Source organism: Rattus norvegicus, chromosome 12, assembly GCF_036323735.1.
Source record: "Rattus norvegicus strain BN/NHsdMcwi chromosome 12, GRCr8, whole genome shotgun sequence".
NCBI lineage: Eukaryota > Metazoa > Chordata > Mammalia > Rodentia > Muridae > Rattus > Rattus norvegicus.
Genome location: NC_086030.1, coordinates 18,711,628 through 18,718,444, shown reverse-complemented (window position 1 = coordinate 18,718,444; position 6,817 = coordinate 18,711,628). Strand labels below are relative to the sequence as shown.

Here is a 6,817-nt window from a genome sequence, read left to right as displayed (position 1 = left end):
GCAGCTAGGCTCTGTTGTGGACTCTGCCTTGGACTCACTGTGTAATCCTGGGTCCTCAATATTTCTTTCAGATTCTTTCTTTCTTTCTTTCTTTCTTTCTTTCTTTCTTTCTTTCTTTCTTTCTTTCTTTCTTTCTTTCTTCCTTTGTATGAAATAGCACCTCTCCCTGCCACCACCAGCCCAGCCCCCTCCCTTTCCTCTTTCACCCATCACACACACAGAATGCTGCTTTAGAGTGGAAAGTTTTGTAAACATTGCTTTGCTACTGAGCCCAGGAAGGAACTAAGTGCCCTGAATAAAAGGAGATGCCACCGGCAAGTGTCACATCAGTCTTCAAGGTCTTGAGCTGGCCAGACACATTTTAGGATGCTCTATAGTCTATTTGGAGTGAGAGAAATGGATAGAGGTGGTTTTCTTATACATAGCTGAGAGAGAGGGGAGGGAGGGAGGGAGGGAGGGAGGGAGGGAGGGAGGGAGAGAGAGAGAGAGAGAGAGAGAGAGAGAGAGAGAGAGAGAGAGCTGTTTCTAGAGGAGCAAGCCATGGCAGGAAAGAGGAAGTGTTTCTTTTGGTTGTTGATGCATGCAGCTGTCAAGAGGAGGGAGCTGTAAGGCTCTCACCCTGCCCCTGTACTCTCTACTGGGGACAGAGCCTCACCTTCCCAAGAGACACCACCTGGACTCTATCCCTGACTTTCTCTGTTGTAGCTGAGCCATGTGGAATGGCTCTACATGGATGGCTGGGAAGAAGAGTACATCCTGGCTCTCTAGGAGACAGGACCAAGGTACCTTTGACTCTTCCCATCTGGTCTCTCAAAGGTCCTGGCAGGACCATTCTACAAATGGTCGCCATGGTTACTCTGATGGCTAATTTCTTTGCATGTGTGTGCATGTGTGTGAGCACATGCATGTGTATGTGTGTGTGTACACACATGTGTGTGTTCTGGAAGTTCAAGGTCAATGTTGAGTATCTTCCTTAATAGCTCTTCCACCTTATTAAAATCATCTATCTATCTATCTATCTATCTATCTATCTATCTATCTATCCATCCATCTATCTATCCATCCATCTATCTTGTGTGTGTGTGTGTGTGTGTGTGTGTGTGGTCATATGTGCTATGGAAATATCTTCCTTCCTCCTTTCCTTCTTCCTTCCTGCTTTCCTTTTTGTCTTTCCTTATTTTAAAAATTGGGACCTGTTCTCTAAGATTTTTTTTTAAATTACATCTATATGTATATATAAGTATGTATATTTGTGTGTGTGGTGTGTATATATGTGTATGTGTGTATGTATATATGTATATTTGTGGGGATAATAGTGGTATGTGCATGCAGTTGTGTGTAAGTGGAGGTCAGAGGACAACTTTGGGGAGCTGTTTCTTGTCATGGTGTTGAAGACGAGGAGCTAGCGCTGAGATGCAGCAAGGCAAAATGTTACTCTTCTGGCCAGGCTGTCCTCAGGAGTAGCAGAATGACAGCAGCAGATCAAAAGCAAGAGGACACTTGTAAAAAAAAAAAAAAGGAAAGCAAGTGATTATGAAAGTGGAATTTTGTAGCTATTTTTATAATCATGGGAAAGGCGCATGTGACAGGTTTATGGGTTTATGGTCAGACAGTTAACACACCATGAAACATTTTATGGCCAGTCAATTCTTAGAACAATGGAAACAATTTACAATGTATAATTCATAAAATTATCAAGAAAGAACAAATCCAAAACCAAAACAAACTGAAACAAACCAAAAAAGCAAATTGATCTCTAGCTAAGGACATGATCAAAGTCTAATTAAAAAGAAAATTGGAGTCAGCTGTCCCTTAACATTTCTCTCTTGAACCTTCCTAGGGTTTAAACATGGGTCCTTAGCCTTGTTGGCAAGCGCCCTTAGCTGTGGAGACGTCTCTCCACAGCTCTCTCTGTCCCTTAAATATTTTCTGGCAGGAGAGACTGAATTTGGGGCCCATCCCTCTGCAATTACCACTGTTAAGTTGACATGGGAGTGGAGTATTCATATACATCTTTTTTTGGCCATTATTGCTTGGGTGGTGTTGTTTTGAGTCAGGGCCTCTCTGTGTTGCCCTGGTTGACCTGGAGTTCGCTATGTAGACCAGGCTGGCCTAAAAGTCACAGAGTTACCTGCTCTGCCTCCCCAGTGCTGGATTAAAGGTGTGTGCAACCAAGCCCTGGCTTCATATAGCATCTCTTTCTTGACACATCCTTCGGTACAGAAATGCAGATCCTTGTCAGGGAAGCCATGAGAAACTTGAATGGTAATCATGGCTGTGTCCGCCTCACTTCCTGACACCAGGAAACCCAGGCTCAAAGCCCCGACGACTGACGGGTTTTAAGCCCTGTTAAGGTTTGGTTCTGATCTGCTCCTCATAGAGCCACGTTTTGAAGGGTTGTCCCCATGATTATGGAACTGTTTGTCATCTGTGGACCTTTAAGAGGTGGGGTCTGGCCAGCAGAGATTGAGATGGGCCTTTGAGGTCTTCATCTAGGGCTTTGCCATGGCAACCAGAGCGGTAAATGTCAGTACCAGCCAGGTCTGTGGTATGGTAATAGAGACATTGGCATTCCCTATGGGGTGGATGAAAGGAGGGTCAGTACATCACCCTGAGATCACCTCCTCCTGAAGCTGCAAGGCATCTGGGGAGATGCTAGTGTTTACAGAGAACAGAAGCTTGACTAAAAGGGGGTTTCTATGATGGGACTACCATTCAGTTGCCATGCATAATGACGTGGGACTTTGTGGCAATGCTTTGGGGTCATTCATACTTCTTGGTAAGCAAGTCCACTAAAATTATCGATCCCAAGTTAGACTTGGATGAAATAGTACTTTTGCCTGTCCTTGGTACCCATCTGGGGTGACTAAATGTCTCCCCAGGAAAAGTGAACATGGCCCAGGCTCTCTCTGTCCCCTGGTCTGCTACAATGTGATCAGCCAGTTCTATGCGCCCCCACCATTGTGAACTGGACCACTCTGCCACTTCCTCTTCATTGTGTTGGACTAAAGTGTTGGAGCAGTGAGACCAAGAGAAGCCCTTTTCTTCAAGTTGTTTTGGTCCAAAGCCATCATAAGATCTGTCTGTCACCTTCCTCAGAAATTCTTGCTGGTTTTCTTCCTGCTCCATTTCCCAAGTTCCAAGGGGAGCCAGGTTCTACAGGACAAAGCACAGATGATATCCACAACCAAATCCCCAGCTCTCCTTTTCCCAGGCCTTTGTTCTTCTACTCTGTGCCCACATCACCTATGCCTGCAGGGTGCGGTTGCAGAGTGTACTGAATATGGATGGCTTCCCACTTGTCATGTGGGCATGGTGTGGAGCTAAGGCAAGTCCATGACCAGAAGAAAGTCCCTATGTACACAGTAACCGGACATCTCAGGGTAGCTGCTTTTCCTGTTGTAGGATTTAGATGTCCTCTGCCCATACTGTTTTAGAGTTCTCTTACGTCTCATCTTCTGCGTGGTTCACACACATGTTCATATGTGGGTGAACATGTGCAGATGTTTAGACACAGAAATCAGAAGACAAGCTGAAGCGTCCATCCTTAGATGCTGTGACAGTTGACTCCGTCAATTCAACACGATGTAGAATTGCCTAGGAAGACAGTCTCAATGAGGGATCATCTACATTGGGCTGGACTGTGGGCATTTCTGCTGGGGATTATCTTCACTAAGTTAATTGATGCGAAAGGACCAGCCCACTTTGGGTAACACTATTCCCTAAGCAGAGGATTCTGATGTATATGGGTAGAGAAATTGAGCTGAGCTCAAGCAAGGAAGGAAGGAAGCAAGGAAGGAAGGAAGGAAGCAAGCAAGGAAGGAAGCAAGCAAGGAAGGAAGGAAGCAAGGAAGGAAGGAAGGAAGCAAGCAAGGAAGGAAGCAAGGAAGCAAGGAAGGAAGGAAGCAAGGAAGGAAGGAAGCAAGGAAGCAAGCAAGTAAGAAAGGAAGGAAGGAAGCAAGGAAGGAAGCAAGGAAGGAAGGAAGGAAGCAAGCAAGGAAGGAAGGAAGGAAGCAAGGAAGCAAGGAAGGAAGCAAGCAAGCAAGGAAGGAAGGAAGGAAGCAAGCAAGGAAGGAAGGAAGCAAGCAAGGAAGGAAGCAAGGAAGCAAGCAAGGAAGGAAGGAAGGAAGCAAGGAAGCAAGCAAGGAAGGAAGCAAGCAAGAAAGGAAGGAAGCAAGGAGGAAAGGAAGGAAGGAAACAAGGAAGCAAGGAAGGAAGGAAGCAAGCAAGGAAGCAAGCAAGGAAGCAAGCAAGGAAGGAAGGAAGGAAGCAAGCAAGGAAGGAAGGAAGGAAGCAAGCAAGGAAGGAAGGAAGCAAGCAAGGAAGGAAGGAAGCAAGCAAGGAAGGAAGGAAGGAAGCAAGCAAGGAAGAAAGGAAGCAAGCAAGAAAGGAAGGAAGCAAGGAAGGAAGGAAGGAAGCAAGGAAGAAAGTAAACAAGCAAGGAAGAAAGGAAGCAAGCAAGAAAGGAAGGAAGCAAGCAAGCAAGGAAGAAAGGAAGCAAGCAAGGAAGGAAGGAAGCAAGGAAGGAAGGAAGGAAGCAAGGAAGGAAGGAAGGAAGCAAGGAAGGAAGGAAGGAAGCAAGGAAGGAAGGAAGGAAGCAAGGAAGGAAGGAAGGAAGCAAGGAAGGAAGGAAGCAAGCAAGGAAGGAAAGAAGCAAGCAAGCAAGGAAGCAAGGAAGAAAGCAAGGAAGGAAGGAAGCACACAAGCAAGCAAGCTTGAGAGCATGTTTACATTCATTTCTGTCTACTCGACTATGGATGTGATGTGAATAGCTATTGAAGTTCTTGCCTTGAGTTACCCACAGTGATGTACTCACCCTGGAGCTATGAGCTAAAACATACCCTTTCTCTTCCAAGTTCTTATTAGATTACTTAGTCACAGCAACAAGAATGAAAGTAAAACTAGTAATTGCCAACTTTTGTTTGACACACAGCTTTTCATTGTCCTGAACCTTCAAGAGGGAAAGGTCAACTGGCCCATGGACTTCCAGGGAGCTACCTGCTATCACTTCCTGCCATGGACTGGCATCAGCTTGTCGAGGGGTTCCTGCAAAAGAGGGTGTTTGAGAGTGGCGAAAAAAGACTAGAAGTCAAATGGTGGGGTACAAGTTGACAAGTTCTGCTCAAGACAGCTTTTCAGACAGCTCTCTCTTGAGACAGCTTTCTCTTGGGATTCTAAAAACTCTTGATAGCTGGTCTCTTGCAAATCAAAAGTGCAGCCTTTTATTTACATATTAATGCAGTTATTGCCCTAGGTTTCCTTTTAATTATTCCATGAATCAGTATCCCCTAACCCCAGCCTCTGATTCTTAGAGACAGCAAGCACATTTTATTTAACATTACAAAAGAGTTCAGAGATCAGCCTGCCTTTGTTAAGCACAGACAATAAGCAAGCTGGGTGGGGCCCCACCATGAAATTACCATTCTTTCCATGCGTAGGCTTGGACCCTAACCTCCCACTGTTCTAGGCTGACCTTGAACTCCGGAGTCTGCCTGCCTTTGTAAGCACAAACAAAAAACTTAGCTGGGTGGGATCATGCCCTGCCATACCACTCCCTAAATCTCTTTATCTCCTTCCTTAGTATCTTTCTGAGACGCTGGCTCACAGTGCAGTTGCCCCCGTTCCTTTAGATCTGTGAAGCTCCTTATACAACTCATATTGCATCCTTAGATACTGCATAGTTGAGAAATTATGTATTTTTGAACTCATGTTTTCAGAGTCCTTTCCCACAGCTTTAAGGGCTGTCCTGAAGGTCTCAGCCTTTACCATTTTTGCTAAGGATGTTGACACACCCTCAACTCCTGGACTCATGCTATTTCCAATTACCATGGAGTCATTAACCTTGTCAGGGAGAACATTCCCTAATAACCTTGACAGAGAATATTTCCTGAAGTAAGAATATTATATATATTCTTGTATAAGACTATATAAGATATATCTTATATAGTCTTATACAAGCAAGGCTTATGCCCTAGAGGCCCATGCCCTGCTGACTCTGCCCCAGGAGTGGGAACTATGTTGTCACACCACCCTGGTCATGGCCAAGCAGGACTGAGCAACCTCCCATCTCCTCAGTACCAGTTTCGTATGTATACAACTTGGCTTTTTATGTGGATTCTTGGGAACCAAGTTCACACTTGCAGGGAAACATTTTACTTAGCTCCCATTTTCTACTTTTAACTAAAGGTGAGGAGTTACAATCTGGAGGTTGCAAACAAGACCACCCTGAAGTAGGAGTCCAAACCCTACAGCGATGCCTACGTTTCCCTCTAACTCAGTGACTGAGACTTCTAACCGTCAACTTGGCACAGTCTAGAGGCACCAGAGGTGAGAGTCATGATGGAGGGATTATCCAGACCAGGTGAGTCTGTGAAGTGTCTGTGGGGGATTGTTTTGGTTGCAAATTGATGTGGGAAGACCCAACCCACTGTGGGCAGTGCCGTTCCCTCTGGGCAAGCAATCCTAGGCTATATATGGAAGAATGAGACTGTGGACCAGCCAGTAAGCGGCAGTGACCTGCAGCTGAATTAAACCCTTTCTTCCCCCAAATTCAGTGGTGGTGTTTGTCACAGCAAGAGAAAGAAACCAGAACACCTTCTTAATGGGAGATGGACCCTTGGGATCAGAGTCCACACTCATGAAGCATCCCATTGTCCCCCCACTTTAACAGTGTACGAGATTGCATGATTCTGCATAAATACTTTCCCCAAAGCCAACAGATTACTGACACACAGGGCCCATGAAAGCCTGTTAGACAGCAAGGAACTGAACAGAATAAAAAAGACCCGGTTTATTTGACTGAGATTCATTGGGATCA

The 6,817-nt window shown here is 45.3% G+C and overlaps 1 protein-coding gene across 1 annotated transcript in view; it reads left to right on the top strand.

Annotated features, from left to right (window-relative positions):
• Window positions 1-440: 440 nt before the first annotated feature.
• Window positions 441-6,817, top strand: part of LOC102547234 (uncharacterized) — a 42,334-nt gene continuing 35,957 nt past the window's right edge. Inside the window, exons 1-2 of the mRNA XM_063271911.1 lie at window positions 441-782; window positions 6,187-6,361. The gene's annotated coding sequence lies outside the window, so the exon portion shown is untranslated. The remainder of the gene's footprint in view (window positions 783-6,186; window positions 6,362-6,817) is intronic.